Here is a 21,866-nt window from a genome sequence, read left to right as displayed (position 1 = left end):
TCTAAATTAATCCTTTTGATTAGTACATTATAGCTGTACATGATTGTTCTCACTAATCTGTTCTTCAGTGTTGCTAACTGTGGGGTAAGCTTTGAGTATTTAGTCAGAAATGTATGTTTACTGGAAGAGAAAACGTGAGCAAAAATAATATGGTTCTTAGTTAAGTACTGGCATATAGCCCCTTGCATTACTCATAAAAGAAACAAAAACATGTTAGATACTATGACAAAAGACTGGCTTTTTTAAAACCTCAAATAAACACCGTCCAAAAGAAGTTGAGCAATTAAATACTTACTTATTAAAGATGTGATTAAACCAATGTGGTGAAAAGTTAACATTTCAAGTGATGGGAAATGTGAAAGCAATACTTAAGATCGTCCTGTTCAGTGGTGCTGAAATGTGTGAAAACGCAAGTGACAGCTTAATTCTCAAACAGAAATAAAACATCTGCACATCAGAAGGGCTTTTAAAGTAATATAACCTAGTTTGCATACCTAAACTGCATTTATCTGAAGAACAGCCTTACTACATTTCTATACAACATATTCCTGCAGCTAGAATAGTTTTTAGTTTCATATAGTTATGTAGTTTTATAAAGTTGTGTATATATTTCAGCTGTAATAATTGGTCTTCTGCAGTTAATATTTTACAAAATTATTTAATTAAAAGTTTATGCTCATGACCCTGCCATATTCATTTTTACTGAATGCATCATGTGCATGATCACATATACATGCATACATATGTATGCATGTGTGCTTTTGACATAGAGAGAAAGCGTGAGAGAGACTCACTTTTTTTTTATAATTCAAGTTACTTTGGTTATACAGCATTTATTGAGGAAGTAAATACAGCTGTTAGTTATACAGACAACTCTAAATTAAACCTATGAAAAACAGAAGGCTTGCAAGTTATTTTATGACATGTCTTGCAAATATTGTACATAGTTTTCTTCTTTGTAAATTGTTTTTTTTTCTTCTCTTCATGTAATTCATGTTTTGATTGTTTGCTGGATTTTGTACTTTAAAATTTTATTTAATAAAAAGTTCCTGAAAAACAAAGAATTGAAGAGACAAGACATGCAAAGAGGAGCTAATTATAATAGGTGCAACAATATATATTTTAACAAGTAAACTCAATGTAGTTGTATGACTGGATACAACCAAATTCAATGAGAAACTGTACACTGAACAGAATATGCTTGGTTCATAGGTTGGTACTAGGCTATCAGCCCTAGGGCCTATACAAGCCTAGCCATAACAATTCCCTGGCTATTTCTTCCCACATTATTTACTTTCCTGGACCCCTGTCTAGCAGGGCGACTGACGTGATCCCTGGGGTGAATTTCCTTTCTCCCATCCAAACGTCAAGGTTCCTCTTGAAGAGGTCCAAAGAGGCACTCTGCTTGACATGTATGGGCAATCTATTCCAGAGTCTGGGGAGTCTCTGGGTCAGGAACCTATCCCTCCAGCATGTTTTGTTTATTGTGATGACAAGGTTTAGATCCCTGGAGCGTGTAGCTCTGAGGGATTGGGATTTCTTTAAGTGTAGCATGTCCAACAGCTCTGGGTTTGACATGGCCTTGTATGTTAAGCAGAGATCGCCTCTGAGTAGACGATATGCGACATGCGATATGCGATATATAATCTTTATAGAAAAGGAGCTATAGTCCAATGTTAGGTATACACAAGAGTTGCATGGGTGTGCAGCCCTAGAAAGTGAGGAAGAAAGAGTACTCTCTCATATCTGTACACACAAAGCTCTTTTCTGTTAAAATATTTATGCAAATTCTGTCAGGAGGCCTCTGTCCCTTTGACTGTGAGACTTGAAATATATTTAATTACTGAAAGTATGAAGATATTTGCAGTGAAATGTTAAAATAAGACCATCTTAACAAGAGAGAGTATTTATAACGAGGACAAGTTATGCTGAGTTAAGGAAAGACAAATTGTTTATTTTTCTTGCATGTGCAAGCATCTCAGTGCTGAAGCTCTTACTTCTATTGCCTTCTGTATCTCCAGTACAGCAGCAGCTGTTATGAGGTATAAAGCACATATAGTTTTAATATATCTGCTAGAAGAAACAGTAAAATCTGCAGAGCAACAAAATAATTGGAAAGATGAACTGGAGAAATTAAAATAACATGCAGATAATGAAAGAGAGTCAGAAGTCAGTGTGAAACGTGTCTTAAAGCCATTGACCTCAAAAACTGTGTTAGTAATTTACTTGTGTTGCCAGTAGGTATGATGTTGTGACTATTGGATAAACATTTTTGTATCACAGTACTTTTTGTTGCATTTTTGAGAATATATTCATTCTGTAAACAAAACCCCTTTGGACACTGAAATGATACATAAAGCATCCCCCGTCTGACTTGTATCTTTGCTGCTTTTCTGTTCTTCCTAAATGACACTGGACAATGATATCCATTCCTTCGCAATTTCACTTACAGTATTAAGTAGCCTAAATTGCAGTTAGGTGAAAAGCTCTTCAGCCCAGCCCTAATCAGTGGCGGATCCAGAAATTTGCAAAGGGGGGGCACAGTCTGGTTAGCTGACTAGCGAGATGAAGTAGGAAAGTTGGACACTAGGTTTGGTGGTTATGAAAAGATGACTTTAAGAAGCTCTGATGTGTGTAAAAACATCAACTTACATTCAGCTGTAAGCAATTCTGCTGTGGATACAGTAGTAGAAATAGGCAGACAAGGGGTCATCCATTAGCTGCTATACTCAATATCTGTTAACGTCAAACAGAATATTTGTAGAAAATCAGGTCATAACTTTAGCACAACAGTCATATCCAAAGGTGTCAGCAACAAAAAGAGCTTGTACAGACCATCCCAGAGGAACAGAGAATGTCCATCAGTGCCACCTGTAACCTGTGTATGATTTTTAGACCCAAAAGTGAGATGAATGGCTTGGGTGTGAGTTAATCAATTATCCAGAAGCTAATTCACATTCGAATAGTGGGCATTACATGCCACTGTAATAGCCACTAATGGTGACTGGAGGTGTATAGAACATGAAAGCTATCTACAAGAAGCGTGTGTGTGTGTGTGAGACTTGAGCTTCAGATATACAGTGTATGCCTGAATCAACACAGCACAGGCTCACACACTGGCACTCAGTTTGTGATTGTGGCCTGACATCCCTGCTCAAGGATTTGCGGAGGCCTGAATAATTGTGCTGAAAAGGTAATCTGTGAGGGTGTGGTGGGGTGGGAAGTAATCCAGCAAGGAAGGCAAAAGAAAAGAGTAGACGTGTAAACAGACTAGGGTCTGACAGACTTGTAGTCAATTGATCCAGAATAAAACAAATACTGTACTAGAAGAAGTCATCACAAAGACAGATATGTTAAGGGGGAGGGTCTCTGATCAACAATGACAACCCTGATGGTTACTAAACAGCTGGACTGTAAAGACAAGTAAATATCCGTGGAGGCAACATACATTTTATATGCTCTTTAAGAAAGTTATTCCCTATCAAAGCATGTACAATCAAAAGTAGGGGGTTATGTTTGCAGTGTTAGTCGAAGTTTCTCTTGAGATAACAGCATATTTAGCTGGAAGAGGAGAAGATGTACCCAATAATAATACATTCTCAGTCAGCCTTCTCCTTATTTTCCTATATTTGTGAGGACTAGATGCTGGTAAGAAGAAAGTGTCTAATTTTTAAGTGTGCAGTATTACTCAGCATTTAAAGCTGTTTTTGTTCTTCTGCAGAGTTAGTGGAGGGTTTCTTACTAGAATATGAAGTAGAGGTAAGGTATTAAGACAAAGCTTTTAAATGCCTCAAGTCTAATGTCTTTATTAAATCTAAGGCAATTCTCATAGCATTCAATTTAATAATGTAGCCACAGCAAAACAAGCATTTATATTAACTCTAAAAGAGAAGACAATCACTTCTGATTATATCTAAATGTAGTTGCATTTTTTATAAAATTATAACTCTGCAAATGGTACTCCACTGAAATAATTGTGCAGGATAGACAATGTTAGCCACTATGCACTAATTTTCCTCAGGGATAAACTGAGAAAACATTAGTAAGTCAGACACAGAGAAGAACAGGAGAGAGCAATGAACAATGTGTATGTTTACATGGGAGTCTTACACCTTCAGCATTGCTACCTTCAAGGACATGGGTCCTCACAGGGAAGAGACACTACTAGAACATTTCAACCTTCTTGTGGGTTAAAAAGGTGGTTCAATCCAAAATTAAGGTGGGTAAATAAATGTTATGATTTACTATTACAGTGACCCTGTAAGTTTAAATTTTCACATGCAGTATTACGAAGAATATGCTTACAAAGTACAGTACATTAATGCTCACATTCAGTAGAAACAGAAAAGGATGGTACACAAATGCAATCTATTACATCAGAGTACCTGACATTTAACAAAGTGAAAAACTGTACACTGTGCACATTAAGCATTAATGGAGGGTAATCACCCCTCTCCTGAAAAACAATGAGATGCTGCATTATGCATTTCACATTTTCTGACTTTGAAATAGGGGAAATAAATTATTCTGAACAAAACATTCTACATGTAAATTTACTCTGTGGTAAAAAGCTTTCATTTTATTCCCCCCTTCGATCTTTCTTATCTAATAAATAAAACTTAGATTAAAATTATGTAAAACCAATAAGGTGGTAAACATATTAGATTTTGCTAATCATATTAAATATAGACTGGGTTTCCTACAGTGTATATGTAGCAATGAAAATTTATTATTTTAGTAGGTTTTGTTGACGACTTTAAATTAGGACACTGCAAGTCCAGCTTCACATTTAGTGTAAACAAACATGAAGAATGTTACCCCAGTCAGTTTCCTTCACACTGTAGTTACTCACTGTTGTTTCATCATTTGGAATATTTCAAATGAAATGACCTCATCATCTAGACAGGAGTAAAGATTCCAGAAAACCTGGCTGACACAAAATACATTTACTTTGGCCACTCAATCATGGGATGGAATTCTGAGCCATAATGATATGTACCACATGATGCACAGAATTTAATGAAGTAGCAAGCAATGGATTTGAATAGTGTGTTCCTTTAAGGAAACTGCATAAATAAAGGTGTAACATCAGGTTACCTGCATGTTGAACTAAACAAATTTTGGTAAGCATAAAAAGTATGCCATAAATATAAAGAATGCATATATAACATAATATATAATATACAGCCTTGACAAAACAGTTAGTATATTAAAACACTGATTAGAGTAATTAAACTCACCTGCAAACATGCCCTCCAATAAAATTAATTCCAATCATGTTCATGCATTAAAATAAATCATTAGATATCTTGCCTATTAGAACTATTTCTCTGTGTGCAATTTACTACATTAACATTTTCAGGTTCATTTTTGCTACTTGTCACAGCACTATTCAAAATATTTCCTGCTTATGAGGAAGCAACCATGATTAACACATAAAATTATACTATAATCAGTCATAACCAGTTATTTACCTGAGAGTGAAACACAGCTAGGTAACAAGGATAACTCTGGAAACACAAGACTTATGAAATTAACCTTACCCTCACACAAGACCAAGTTTTTTTTAAGTGTTTTTATCATAATGAACAATTAACTCTATATTTGAATTTTTGAGCCAAACAGCAAAAGTCTACACTAAGGAGCACTGCCTTACAAGAATCCTATAACATTTCTTCGCTTCTCAAAAGGACACAGTCCTCTCTTCATTTGCATTAGAATTCCAGCCAGAGGATGTGCAGTGCTGGGAAGCAAAGAAATATAACTTTGTTTTTTACGGGTTTGTAAACTCAGGTTGTGCAGCACTCTTATTTAAAAATCTCTCAGTGGTATAAAACTATTAAAAAGTTCTTAATATAGCTGAGTGGGCCTACAGAAACTCTTTTAGTATTATATCATAATTTTTAAAGAATAAACATGATTCCTAGTCTATAAATGAAAATTCAGAATATGATGCAGTCGATATATGTAAGATAAATGAATCACAGCATATTAACATTAACAGTAGTTTAACAACCAATCAAATTGTGCGGGTAAAGAAATGTTTAACAAAGCTAGACCCATGTGTATCATATTCTTGCAGTGGATAACAAAGCTTTAAATGAAACCACTGAAATGACCAAGGGTTCGCTCGGGTATGTCATTATTAATAATAAAGAAAATGCTATCTCAAAAAATAATGTGAGCAGACTTTAGTAAATGAAATACATACATACATAAAGGTACAAAAGTAAAAGTTCTTACAAAACAAAATTGCATATAAATTCTTAGTAAAGGAGACTTGCTGGAGATAACCATTTATTTTCCAGACTTTATTTTAATCTTTAACCAGGTGAAGCATATCCTTGCAGTCTCATAACAAAGATGGTCACACTGAGATGCTAAGCTATCTCTCTTTCCATCTTCGTATGCCATGTGTAATTAAACACTCTGAGGGTGCATCTTGCATCGGAGAAAATTTGTAGGACATCTTCTTACCTCTTACTAATGCATGTGACTAATTTAAAGGTCAGCAACCACCCACAGAAGAGTAGAATTAAGACATCGCTTTTAATTATTAGTACAGGGCACTGCCTCTTGTATGTGATCAGCTGGGCATCACACACACACAAAGAATTTCCAACGGCAAAAGTCTACACTAAGTAGCACTGCTTTACAAGAATCTTATAACATTTCTTCGCTTCTCAAGAGGACACAGTCCTCTCTTCATTTGCAATAAAATTCCAACCAGAGGGGCGTGCAGTGCTGGGAAGCAAAGAAATATAAATGTTTTTTATGGGTTTGTAAACTCAGGTTGTGCAGTAGAACCTCTGTTTACAAACCTGTAAAAAAAAAAAAAAAAAAAAAAAAAAAAAAACGGTTATATTTCTTCGGTTCCGTGGATGTGTACACAGTTAGTGGGTCCTGACTCCTGTGACATCAGTATCAAATGTGGCGGATTGCAGAAAACCACACAATAAGGCCACCATGAGGCAAAAAATGGTTATCACGCACTAAGTTAATGCAAGGAGTAATGAGTAGCCTGAACTGGAGGGAATTTCATTTGCAGTAAAAACAGATAGTATCCCGATTAAAACATGACATAAACAATATGCGTTTAAACTTTGTTATTTTTATATCCAGAAATAGGAAAACGCAAAATGAATAACAATTAGAAGAGTGAATGGCATATTTATTAACAGTGCTTAAGGGGAGAACTAAAATCACTATCCACAGTCAGAATACAGAGAACTGCACATACTCTGCCAGGAGAAAAGTACTGCTTCTTTGGTGCATTGAATTGATAATTCAATAAAATAAAAGACTTAGGAAATTACCTCAATGCAGATCACTCCCTTACACTTGAAGACCTGTTTCAGGGTCATTTTTGGTATTTTTATTTTAGATTGCCTTCTGGCAATAGGATTTTACTCAGTGATGCTTGACAGGTCTCTTACCAGGGCGCCTAAATTACAACTGAGAAATGCAGTTGGAGGATCGTTATAAACAAAAATACCATCTGACTACAACCTCCAATCGCATCTCCAAGTATTAGACGCGTTTGGTGATTCTTAGGGAAGATGCATCTGAGTTAAAAAAAGTTTATAAAGGGGCCAATGCACGCCCCTGCGCCAATGCCTAAATCCGCCACTGCTAATGAAAATAAAAGCTGAAAGAGTTATCATATTTCTTTACGAATGGCTAACCCACCTCGGCACTTTTCACACTGCTAATTTTTGTTTGTCACCGAGTATGCATCTTCTGGCCTTGTGACCAGAATGTACAGCCTTTCCTTTATCTTCCCTATTAGTTAAACTTTAGTGCCTTTCTAAATGTTGCAAATAACACTTTTTATATACCATAGATGCTTCCTATCCTCCCTGAAAGATTCAGATCCAGGTGTTCATACATAATGTCAACAGCCTGAAACTGTGTGGCACTGCTCAACCTGTTAATTGCAGTGCTAGCGCTCTAAATACCACACAAGTTATAAGCATTGTATATAAATAATAATATATATATCAACAAGTACAGTATGCAGGTTTCATTTTTTAAACTACCTCCACCAATCACTACCTTTCAGCACCCTTTTGAACGGTTTCATAGAGGTAAACTGCTACATATGTAACCTTTTAAAGTTAGTGAAGAGCATGGTAAATGCAGGCAGTATGTAATAAAGACCTGAGCATCTCTAAACTTTTAGAGCAACCACCTTTTTAGTAGATTCATCCTGATCTCCCATTGGCACTTGCTTTTTGCTCTGACAGTGGGATTACTAATGCCAAACAGCATACAGTTCATTAGTCCTACCCATTTACACTGGTTACTTCAGACATCTTAAAATAGGGTAATGAGTTCATCCCTCTAGGGCTACTTACCCAGTGATTTGCACTATACCTCATCTAGGAGAAGACAACTTTTCTAAGCTCTGAAAAAAAATCATCCTGTCTACCTTTCTACTTTTACTTTCCTCCTTAACAAGTTGGTCAAATGCATTACCTTAATAGCTATCTCCATTAAGTCTCTAGATTTTTCTGAAGCATTCCATATCCATGAGAGAAAAGTAAGCCTCTGACTGTAAAAGAAGAACTTAAAGAGCCTGAATATATACATTTCAGGAATGTTATAGTAGAGAACAGGGATAGACTTATGTGCATTGGAAGTCGAGGTGTGGGTACTGACATTGTGAGTGCAGGTAATAACATTTTTATATAAACAGATACAGTCAGAGGAGATCATAAGTGCAGTGGTAAACAGAGCAAGTGAAGAACGTAAAGAAACAAGCAGAGAAGGGAAATTGAAAAATACTTGTCATGAGTTGATGTCTGAAATATTCTACTGGAAATATTGTCTGAAGTTGGATTTGGTGGATAACTTCCAGAATTCTGTACATTTTGGTGAGTAAAACTAAGCAGATCATTACTCTTCGATCACTGATTTGGGACTGATAGGTGAAATACTTGTTGATTATTTAAGATGAGTGGCAACTGCAGTTAGTTTGGAGTAGGTCTGATGACAGAACAATATGAGTGTTGAAGACCATGGTTTAAGTGTAGTGGACTGCACCAGTCTGAAAAAGCTGGTTGATGCATATTATGGTGACCAGTTCTTGAATGATTAAAAATGGAATACTTTTAGCAGAGCAGTGACCCCCTGTTCTGAGGACCCCTGATCACCATGGCCAACCACTGACTGAAGAGTATATATGTTTACAATAATTACATTGAAGTATATACATAGAACACTTTTATATAATATTCTACATTTTTATTGTATAGTGAACAAACCCCATGCTACTTCCCAGCTACAACATTTCTGACCTGTATGCTGACCGGTTCTTGTCAAATATCGAATACATGTCTATTCATTGTTATTTATTTGAGATGTTCATAGGTAGGTACTAGGCTCTTGGCTGTAGGGCTATATAAGCCTAGCCAAATGGTACCCTGGCTTTTGCCACCCAAGAAAATTATTTTCCTGTGCCCCTGTCAAGCAGAGCTACAGAAGTGATCCCCGGGGTGAATTTCCTATCTCCCATCCAATCATCAAGATTTTTCTTGAAGAGTGCTAATGAGAAGCTTTGTTTGATATAGATAAGTAGTTTGTTCCAGAGTATGGGACATGAATCTATCCCAGCAGTATGTTCTGTTTATTGTGGTGACAAGGTTTGGGTCCCTATTCTACATTTTTATTGTATAGTACTCAGAGGTGATCTCTGCCTAAGATACAAAGCTATGTCAAACCCAGAGCTGTTGGGACATGCTCCACTAAAAGAAATCCCAATCCCTCTGAGCTACATGCTCTAGAGACCTAAACCTTGTCACCACAATAAACAGAACATGCCGGAGGGATAAGATTCCTGTCCCAGAGACTTCTCATACTCTGGAATAAACTACCTATCTATATCAAACAAAGCTCCTCATTAGCACTCTAGAGTAATAGTTATATAAGTGCAATGGAAATTATTTTAAGTTTGTGAGGAGTACATGGTTGCACATGGCATAGTCCTCTAAAGAAAGCATAATGTTTTTTTCTGTTGCTGTGAGATGTGTCACTGTTCTGTTTGTCAGCACAAAGCTGTTGTTGCTTTTTATCTATGTATTTGTTTACAAGACAGTTGAACTGATCCTGGTGAATCTTCAACCATGACAAAATATGAACGGCATGGGAGGCATAGCACAGAGATTGTGAAAGTAATTCAGAATGCATAGAAGCGATTCTTGTCAGTTAATCAAACACAAAATCATAGAATTTAGAACTGGTCAGAAATCAAGTTATTAGAAAGAACATCATACAGTGAAGTGATTTTTATATGTGTATATATATATATATATATATATATATATATATATATATATATATATATATATATATATATACACACACACACATATATCTATCTATATGTGTCTATTTCATAAGAACAAAAGGCCACATTTGCGAAGACGAGAAGGCCAAGACGAGATTTCTGAAACTTCATTTTATTGAACAACCACATAGCTGAAACATTTCCAATGGTAAGTACCCACTGGGCCAACAACTGACGGACAATACACCGCACCATCTCCAACCCACCCAGGTGGGAGTCCACAACCCCGCACTCCCCAATGTTGGGGGCTATGCCTCTATCCCCCCATACCTCTCAACTGTACAGATTTTCACAGAATGTCCAGATTTTTGCTTCATATTTCTTGTCTGTTTCTCATAAAATTGTGGTTTTCTGGCAAATTAGTGGCAAATCATTAAAGACTGAAGTTAGAAAATGACATATATTTGAGTTTGATTTCATGTCCTTCAGAAAATTCACGATAATGCAAAATCTGTTATCCTATCAAGTTTATAAGAGCAATATTTAAAAATTTTCCCTATTTTTAGTCCTTTGTCCTACTTTTTTTTAATGTGTTGTCCAGATTTCTTGCTGTAAAAGGTTGAGAGGTATGCACCCCCAACTAAATATACCAACTACAGGTTCACACTATAGTGGGGAAAAGAGCAAATTTCCCCTTGTTGGCCAATTGGTTACTTACTATTGGAAACATTTTGACTATGTGGTCATTTGTTAAAATGAAGTTTAGAAGATCTTGTCTCAGCCTTCTTGTCTTCAGTAATGTGGTTTTCTGTTCTTATGAAGCAGACCCATATATTTTACACTGAAGAATCCAAAATAGGAGTCTGCATGCTCTCCCTGTGGTCACGTGGGTTTCCTCTGGGTGCTCCAGTTTCTTCTCACGTCCCAAAACATGATGTAGGTGGATTGGACACTCTAAATTGGCCCTAGGCATGAGTGCGTGCCTTCTGTGGAAGGTTGGGTGCCGGGCTGGCAACTTGGCATCGTAAAACTCCACTGTCAATCATGAGCAGACAGGTGATCTGCTGTGGTGACCCCTAACCAGGAAAAAGCTGAAAGAAGAAGATTGTATAATGATTTAGTATAATGATCTGGTATAACAAAACCCCATGCTGCTTCCCACTTGAAAAATTTCTGACCTGTATGCTGACTCGGCATATGAAATAGTGTTCTACGGTGCTTCTAAGTGAACACTGCATACAATATTTACAAAAAGATTCTGTTTATGCATAAATATATATTTTATTGCTAAACAAGCATAATATCTGCAGAGTGGTGGAAGGTAGAAGGTATCAATGATGACTTTCATTTGATGTCATGGTGTACCTTATAAATATCTTTGTCAAGTTATTAACAAAAATGTTAATATATCGCAATTGCATATTAATAACTGGCAAAAAAGCACCTACTGACAAGCCCATGTAGTTTAGCAGACATTGCTGACCTGTGTGATGAGTAATCCTGAAAAGTGATGTTGCATACTGCTACTACGTAGATACTGCCCCAAATATTTAAGTATATGTGGGTATGAGTATAGTATAAAGTATTATGTTTGGGTCTCTGACTGTAATCATATTATGCACTTGAGACATGGATGTCAAGAAATTCAGCAAGCAGTACAATAGTCTTTGAATCAGTCTACTGCACTAGCCTGTTGTCCGTGAAAGGCTCTGGGGAAATGCACATGGCTGATTTGCATTAGCTGTGCCCATGGATTGCTGTTTTTCATGCAGCTTTCTCCAGCAATATTAGTGGTACATACCAGAGCCACCTTACAACTGTTGTGGTACAGCAGTCTTTGAATTGTTCCTTAATAATGCACTGGGAATCCTTCTCGAAACAGGATATACAGTGTGTTTTGCATTTCTAAATCTTGACCTATAAATTAGTTTTGATCGGTATCTTATAGCCATTGTCAGAACAGTTTACTCTGTAACACATTTCATACTCAAAGACATAGCCAGATGAGTTACCTCAGATTCAAAAAAGAATCTTATGTTTTGTAACCTTAAAATAAGCCTCTTAAGAAAACGGTGGATTTCAAAAACACTACCTATATTGATGGATAACAGAAACTATTTTTGCTCTGTGGATATGCGTGGATTATTTAAAACCATGAGTGACGTAGTTTTCTTTGAAAGCATCCATTTAATGAATCAACACAGCAGAATATCAGCAACCCAGAAATCTAGTGCTAAACGCTGCTATGAGTAACTGAAAACAGTAATTCAGGTGAAATACCCATTAACTAACAAAACTTTGTAATAAATTAGCACTTACAATATAGTTAGGCATTTCAGTTACGGTGCTCAGAAACAACAATGGCAACATAAAATATCAATATAAGATTGTGGCATTCATGGTTTTCAGATGTCAGTAGGTTGTAAGCCTGATAAAGGCTGTGGAATGGTGATGGGACAAAGCAGAAATTCCTTAAGATTCTAAGAGCAGAATAAGTTATTTCTTACATTTATTTCATTGAATTGCACTTCTTTAATGCTTGCAATTGCGCTATATAGCTAATCTACTACATTTGCACTGTTATAAAGGTTTTCTTACTATTTCATTGCATTTGTATACTATTTTATACTGTTTAAACTGTATTTTTCATTGCTAGATACTATTCCATTACTCTAATTGCATTTTTACTAAATTACTTAACTGTAAACTGCTTTTTCATACTAAGAGTTGTATTTTCTGATTGTGAGTGCTCTATCTATGCATTTCTTTGAGGTTTCTGTGTTCTAGTCAGGTATCATATAACTGATCTGTTTGCAGTTAAAAGCATTCTCTAGAGTCTCCTTGCTCCTTTACTGGTTTAAAACTTTCATTTAGTGGCTAGAGCTAGTAGCTGTAGTGTCATTAACTCATTCTACCTAATACAGAGAGAACATTTGAGAAAGCCAACCCACTTAGGTTCTTAACCTTGAATTATCTTCTGTTCCTGCTTTCTCTCTTTCCACTTTACTAAAAAAAAAAAATTGCTAAAATCTCCTTGTGTTCTGAGTGTGCTTCTCAGCTGATAAGTTTATTTTTTGGCACTTTTTAACTGTTCAGAGTTGAATAAAACAATAAATGAATTCAGTTCAGAATACAGTTTGAATAAATTGCATTTACTTAAACTGTATATGCTCTAATATTGCTATACACTCAAGTGTGCTAGCTTGCACTGCACTTGAATTGTTTTTAGTGCTGTTTGTAAAAAACAAAAAAAAACTAAGCTTGCTTCCTTCCTTTCCTGTAACTAGTCTAGCCTTCTAGCTTATCAGTGGGAGTGGTAGGCACTAGATACCCTATCTATCACTAAAGGAGTGGGAGTGGTTTCTGGCCCAGAAATTGTAGTTTATTGGCCATTTTGGCATTTTTTTCCATCTCTTTTAACTTTCTGATTTAAAAGTCTGCATTTGCACTTGTTTCTCACCTTTCCTATAACTAGTCTAGTCCAGATACCAATTCTCTTTATCCAGGACTGTTTGTAAGCTTCTGAGCTCCCTAAGCCTTTCTGTGTTGGAGGGAAGCCTTCTAGCTTATCAGTGGAAGTGGTAAGCACTAAGTAGCCTATGTGCCACAAGAGGAGTGGTTTCTGGCCCAGAAATTGTAGTTACTGGCCATTTGGGCAGTTTTTCCATCTCTTTCAACTTTTCTGGTTTAAATGCCTGAGTTTGCGCTTGTTTCTCGCTTCTCCTGTAACTAGTCTAGTCCAGATATGGATTTGCTGTATCCAAGACTGTTTGTAAGCTTCTGAGCCCCCCAGGTCTTTCTGTGTGTTGGAGGGAAGCCTTCTAGCTTATCAGTGGGAGTGGTAATCACTAGGTAGTCTATATACCACAGGAGGAGTGGTTTCTGGCCCAGATATTATAGTTTATTGGCTGTTTGGGCAGTTTTTCCATCACATTCAACTTTCTGGTTTAAAAGCCTGCATTTGCGCTTGTTTCCCACCTTTCCTGTAACTAGTCTAGTCCAGATACAGATTTGATGTATCCAGGACTGTATGTAAGCTTCTGAGCCCACCAAGCCTTTCTGTATTGGAGGGAAGCCTTCTAGCTTATCAGTGGGTGTGGTAAGCATTAAGTAGCCTGTCTACCACAACAGGAGTGGTTTCTGGCCAGAAATTGTTGTTTATTGGTTGTTTGGGCAGTTATTCCATTTCTTTCAATTTTCTGGTTTGAAAGCCCACGTTTGCACTTGTTTCCCGCCCTTCCTGTAACTAGTCTAGTCCAGATACAGACTTGCTGTATCCAGGACTGTTTGTAAGCTTCTGAGTGGTGCCAAAGTCTGCTCTTCAATTTTTCCCTTAGATCTGCTATTTTTCTCCTCTCCTGCACTTTTACTAGCGTATTAGTCTAGCAGTTTACCAGACTTCTTGTAGTAATTATTGTAGCACACAAAAGTGCTGACAGCATTAAACATTCTACAAGGAAACAGCTCCAGTACTTATTATTAATGCCCATCCCTCTAGGCACTTTCTCCTATTATCCTGGTGAACTTGGGCATCCCGAGGAAATGTAGCAACTGCCTCATGTACACCGACAACCCTCTCCTCTTACCTCCCAACACTCAGACTTGTGAGAGATGCACTTCTATAGCCAAACTGGAAGCCACGCACTCTCCAGCCAAGACTGGATTAGCTGGTCAAGAGGAGAGGGTCAACAGTTGCACCACACCGCATGGAACACCTAGCCCTCCAGAACACACACCAGCACTGCCTTCACATAAAAACACAAACCATACACCCACCTTCTTGGAGGCTCTCAATAAAAATCTACCCAAACAGCAGAGACCTCCAAGACAGAAACCCACTTGACCACCACAACACAACACTAATTACGAGAAGCATAACTCTCCTAAACAGTGTGCCACTCAACCAAAGCCCCCAAGGCAAAACAGGATGCCAACACACTAGTCATAGGTGACTCAATAGTGAGGCATACTGATGTCCCACTCACTAGGCTGAATAAGAAGAAAGTAACCATCAACTGCCTGTCAGTTGACAGGATCCGCCACATAACGCAAGCACTCAGGTTCCTCAACAACAGGTACAAATATGACTCCATCATTGTACTTGTAGGTGTGAATGACCTAAGATGTACCTTCCTGGACTACATGAAAAGAGACGTGGAGGAGCTCTCAGATTATGTAGCCCAGGGGGGTATGACCCTAGCCCTGAGCAGCTTCCTACCATTACCAAGAATGATACCACAGTAGAAGCAGAAAATGATTGATTTCAACAATTGGCTAAGTTTTTCTGGTGTCATTCTAAGGGGATCCAGTATCTGTCTGTCTGGGATGACATGGTTGACAAACCTTGGTGCTTTGCCAGAGATGGCCTGCATCTGTCTCCCCTGGGCTTCCGGATACTGGCCAAGGCTCTTTCCACCCCTAGAGTTCCTTTTTTAGGTGGTGTTCCAAAGACCAAATTACCACCATAACAGCTACAAACAAATGCACTCTGAGGGTCATGCTGCTCAATGCTAGAAGTCTAAATCTCAAAATGCACTCACTCGAAGCACTCCTTAAAAAGGAGAACATCAACATTTGTGCCGTAACAGAGACCTGGTTCAAGGCAGCAGAAAGCACCCCTGCACTACCAGGCTATAACTCATTCCACACCTTTTGTCCCCAGAACTTGGACCGAAGCTCCAAAGGTGGTGGTGTTTTTATATTCATAAAGGATGCAAACACCTCCAGACTGGTAGCCCAACATAACACATCAGAGATACTTCAGGTGCAGCTAACATTGGGTAAGACAGCGATTCAGGTCATAGCCTGCTATAGGTCCCCAACCATGTCCCAAGACTCACACTCCACGTTCCTAAGTACCCTGGAGAATATTAGGGTCCAACTTAACACTTTCATACTGGGTTACTTCACTACCACTCCATTAACTAGGAACACTATTCATGTACCAATACACTTGCCCAATGTCTTGTGGAATTCATTAATTCCAATGCCATAGACCAGCTCGTTCTTACCCCCACTAGAGGTAGCAACATCCTTGACTTGGTCATTACTAACATGGGTGACTGTTGCTCTACACCAATAGTCAGCTCCTCCCTGGTTAGATCCGACCACAAACTAATCACCTTGGAAATCCACATCCCTCCGCAAAGGTAACCACCATGAAAAACTTCTCCAAAGCTAACTTTGGGCTCCTAGAAACAGAGTTGGGTAACTTCACGGCACCAATGCAAATGGAGATTAGTTGCATGACTTTCGAATCATACACCAATGCACTGTACGAACATATACAAAAATGCATGGATCTCGCCATATCCAATAGAACCAAGAAGCTCTCCTCCAAAAAAAGGAAGCCAATCTGGTGGTCCCCTGCCATAAACAAACTCTACAACAGAAGGAGGAAACTGATGCAGAATAAGGTAAAGTCCCAAGACTGCAAAAACTCCCTTATCAGCCTCAGCAAAAAGTTGAGATTCCTCATCAAGTCCTCTAAAGCTAGCTATGAAAACCAAATTGCAGCAGATAGTAAAGACAACCACAAAGCCTTCTATAGTTGTGTAAAGAATCTCCATGGCAATATCCAGATTTTATCTGAGCTACTGCACAATGGTGCCTCCTATACCGAACCAACAGATATTGCCAATATACTGGCCGACAGATTCAGTACCAACTTTACCCCTCCCCCCAAAGGACCAATCACAATACCAGTAGATTGCCAGGCACCCAGTATTACTGCTGCACAGGTTAAAAGAGCACTGTCCAAGGCCAAAAATACAGCTTCTACAGGACCTGACAATATTCTTGGCTGTGTTCTACATGAATTACGGAGTGAACTGGCACCTCACCTCTGTGCCCTGTTCAATCACAGCCTCCCCTCAGGCTTTGTCCCTACTGAATGGTGCACTGCTACAATCATCCCTCTCCACAAATGAGGAGCAACTACAGATCCTGGGAGCCATCACCCCATTATCCTGACGAGTCTGATTTGCAAAGCTATGGAATGCATCATCCTGGACCTAATAAACAAGGATATAGAGAATCTCCAAACTATGGATCCCACACAGTTTGGTTTTGTGAAGGGTAGATCATGCCTGCTCAACTTGGTTGACTTCTTTGAGTCAGTCACCAGAGCTGTGGATTAAGGCAAGGTGGTTCATACAGCCTACCTTGATCTGGCCAAGGCCTTTGATACCATTCCACATTCAGGAATCATAGAAAAACTCACTAAGCTAGTCATCAACCCTTATATCACTGGGTGGGTTGCAAATTAGCTCACAGATGGAACCCACAGTGTGAAAGTAGCTGACTCCAAGTCAGACTGCTGACTAGTCACAAATGGAGTCTCTCACAGGGTTTGGTCCTGGGTCTTCTCCTGTTTGGTCTACTTCTCTGAAGTCCAGGCCAACATGAAGGGACTCTGGCTGACAAAGTTCAAAGACAATTGCAAGTTGGGAGTTATTAACTCCCCAGGTGATGTTGACATCCTACAGAATGGCCTCACTGAGACCAGTGACTGGTGTCAGAACCATGGCCTTAAGCTCGATGCCAAAAATGTGTCGTCATTCCCTTTGGGAAAAACCTGGTTCCCATGAATTACCACTTTGATGGAAATCCACTGAACACAGAAAGTGTTATAAGAGATTTGAGAGCACAGGTTGACAGCAACCTCTCTTTTGATCACCACATTGCCACTGTGGTCAGAAAGTCCTATGTGGCACATCTCATTACTTAAGGGTTTTGTATCCAGGAAGAAAGAGGTCATTGTCTCCCTCTATTTTTCCATCTGATCATTGAGTACATGCCCCATTTGGCATGCACCTCACTAGACACCTGCAACAACTGGAGAGCCACAAAAGTACCTCACAAAGAGGATCCTAGGCCTTAAACACTTGTCCTATATGGACAGACTCAAAAAACACCAACTATTCTCTGTCTCATATCGCCTACTTAGAGGCAATCTCTGCTTGACATACAAAGCCATGTGTGACCCAGCTCTGTTAGAAATGCTACATCTAAAGGAATCCCAATCACTCCACACCACACACTCCAGAGACCTCAACCTCATTACCACAATCAACAGAACGTACAGATTCATAACCCAGAGACTGCCATGAGGCACTGGGAACTAAGGTCTGGTCTCACGATGCCAGCGTAATCGTATGGCTAGGCTTGTAAAGGCCCCAGGGCCATTAGCCTAGTACACACCTATGAACCTATGAATATAGATGTAGGTACATAGAATCATTATTTTAATCTTTCCCTTTTGAGCTTCAAATGAAAGACATAATGCTGGGAAAAACATGCTAACATATTATGTTTTTATTGGGGCATATACCCCTTAAGACTGGAGGTCTGAGACTCCATACAGCAAATCTCATAACTTAAACTGTTAGTGGGCACATTGCGGGTGCTGCAAAGAGCACTACTGTCTGACATCAAAGATCGAAACAATACCAATTTCATGAACTTCTATCGTACTTTGACTTAGGAATGGGGTCCATTCCCATCATGGTATTAGAAACTCAAAAAACTTGGAGAAACTTAAAACATTGAAATGCAATTAGCACAAAAGTTGGTCTCCTGAACTAGGGGTTCTGGGTTCATATCCCATCTGGGGTGATGCAATCTTGATAAAAGTAAAGCTTTTAGGCTTTACTGGAAAAGCTCTCAGACTCTGCCATAGATTGCTGTGAGGGAAAGGTTGGTTTGTTTTTGCTTTCCTGTATTTTGAAACATATTTTAATTAATTTTCACAAAATGCAAAAACAAAATTTCTACACATCATTTAAACAGTTTAACGAAAAACGCCAACTATATACAATGCCCATAACAAGTATATACTTTCATTAGTTTAATTACATTTTGTCTAATAATTTTTTAAGCTTCATGCAAGATAATTTTTTATGAGTTATTTTAATCATTCTTGAAGCTAAAGTTAACAGTTCTCTATCTCATACAGTTTTGGCCAATAAAATAAATTCAAAGAAAGTGAGAATGTTTTTACTCTTCCAGTTTGATGTAATGATTTTTCTTGCAATTACAAGCAGTGACCAGAAAAGATGCACTTGTGTCTTCGGAATATGAACTGGTATTGGTGCATTAAATAGTAATAATGAGTCTGAGATTTTGCGTTTGTTTGACCACAATGCCCTTGTGAAGTTCTTAAACTCCTGCCAAACGGGAATGAGAATTTTACACTCAAGGAGCATATGTGCCCACTCAGCACATCATGTTTCATCACACCTCCACCATTTATGACTACTATCTCCTGATAATAATGCTGTTTTATGTGGGGTAAAATAACTCCTGTGAATAAATTTCCATGTGAAAATCTTCCACATGGGAGATGTGTGATTAGCTGATTTGAGCATTAATCTTCTTTCATTTTCAGAAAAAGTAGATTTATTTCGTTCTTCTATGTAATTTCATAAAGAATGTTCTGAAATTTGTAAATCTGATCTTAGTATTTTGTATATTTTAGATATTGAAAATCCCTCACTGTTATTTATTGCTTATTTCACAAAAAAGAGACATTATCTTTAGTTGTGTAGAGATGTTAGTCACTTGATTTATCTTAAATTAATTTACTAGATAATACCTAAAGGTTTGAATGTTTAACCAATTATCTTGGTTTTTATTATAGCTGGCTATGAGACTGTTTGCTTCGTATATATTGTTAATACCAAGGAACTGATGCCAAAATATTAGGCCATTTTCTTTCATCTTTAGTATTTTCTTCATATTGAATGAGTCTAGACATTTCTTTGTATGTGCTATTGGGAACATTAAGAATAAAAGATTTCTTGTCATATAATTTCTGCTCATTGTCTTTTTAAAATTATTTAGTATATAGTTAATGCAAGGAGAAAATATTTCATTTTTGTTTTCTTTATAAACTATATTTTTTACAACTAGAAACATCTTGTTTTCTGTAAAAAAAAAAGTTATTCATTGATTCATCAATATTAGTAAACAAAATAGTTTTATGCAAGTTCTTCCAACTGGATGTGTATTTATAATTTAGCCACTGACTCATTATACTAACTGTAGCTGATTCAGCATAAAGTTCTAAATTAGGGAATGCAATTCCACCCTTTTCCCAATCTCTATTCTGCCAATCATATCTTATTCTTGTTTTTTTGTGGAAACCAGAACTTAATTAGGAGAGAGTTGAGCTGTTTTATTATTTTTTTTGGAGGACAGGCAATTATGGTTTGAAATAAGAATAGTATTTCTGGTAAAATAACCATTTTTATTAAAGATAATTTTTCTTCTGTAGTAAAAAAAAAACATTTTATTCCATTTGTTTAGATATTCTTTGACCCCTATTACAAGGTTTTTATAATTTGTTTGTATAGTGTCTTTCCAATTTGATTTTATGCATATCCCTAAATATTTAATATTATCATTTTTCAAATTAAAATTATTATGGTCTTCCAGAACCATACTTTTTTTTATTTAGTAATATAATTTGTTTTGTTGTTGAATTTTAGATCTAAAATTTCTTCAAAATGTTTTTGAGATCTAATAATATGATTTGTTGACAAATCTATATTTCCAATGGTTAACAAAATGTCATCCGCAAAGAATTGTATTTTAGAACTATAGTTTGATGTTTGAATTAATCAAAAAACTGACCATATTGGTGTTAGTTCTTATGTAGTTGACTAATGGTTCTACTGATGAGGCAAATAATAAAGGTGGCAATGGGCAACCTTGTTTAGTTCATTTTAATATTTAAATTTGTCCTGATAAAAAAGCTCCAATTGTAATGTAAGATATCAAATTCTCATACATTATTTAATAATTTTATAAAATCAGGGGAAAAAATAAATGTTTCTAAGACTTTAAATAAATATGACCAAGTTATAGAATAAAAAGCTTTGTCCAAGTCTAGACTTATAATTGACAACTATTTATTTCTCTTATTTGCAAAGTTTATTAGAGATAAAAGTCTGATGACATTATCTTGAACTTTCCTGTTTAAAATTAAGCCTGCTTGGTCATCTTCTATTAGTTTTGGCATGGATTGATTTAATCTTTTTACAAGAATTGAAGTGAAAATTTTGTAATCAACATTTAATAGTGAGATAGAATGATAAGAAGTTACTAATTTAGGATTTTTGTCATGTTTTAAGATGGGTGATATAATAGCATATTTCCATGAGGGAAATATTATTTCATTCTTTCTGAATTCTTCAAAAGCTGCTACCAGTATCTTTAAAGCATCATCTGGAAATAGTTAATAGATTTCTCCTATAATTCCATCTATTAGTGGAGTTTTATTATTTCTAAGGTATTTTATACTTTCCTCTAGTTCTTTTAATGATATTGGTTTAAGTAATTTGGCATTTTGTTCATTTGTTACCTTTTTATTGATGCTTTCTTTCAAGAATTCATTCATCTTTTTGAACATTGTTGAACATTGTTGCTAATATCTAAGTTAGTATTATTTACTGTTTCATGATGTACTCTAAATATTTCTAAAATTCTCTTAAATCTGTAACATATTTAGATTTATTTCTGGAGTTATCTATAATTTCTTTTATGTAATTAGTATTTTTTATTTTTTTTTATTTAA

This window comes from Protopterus annectens, chromosome 13.part0 (assembly GCF_019279795.1).
Source record: "Protopterus annectens isolate FY-2018-M chromosome 13.part0, PAN1.0, whole genome shotgun sequence".
Lineage (NCBI taxonomy): Eukaryota > Metazoa > Chordata > Ceratodontiformes > Protopteridae > Protopterus > Protopterus annectens.
The sequence above is the reverse complement of the archived record's forward strand: the minus strand, read 5'-3'. Positions refer to the sequence as shown.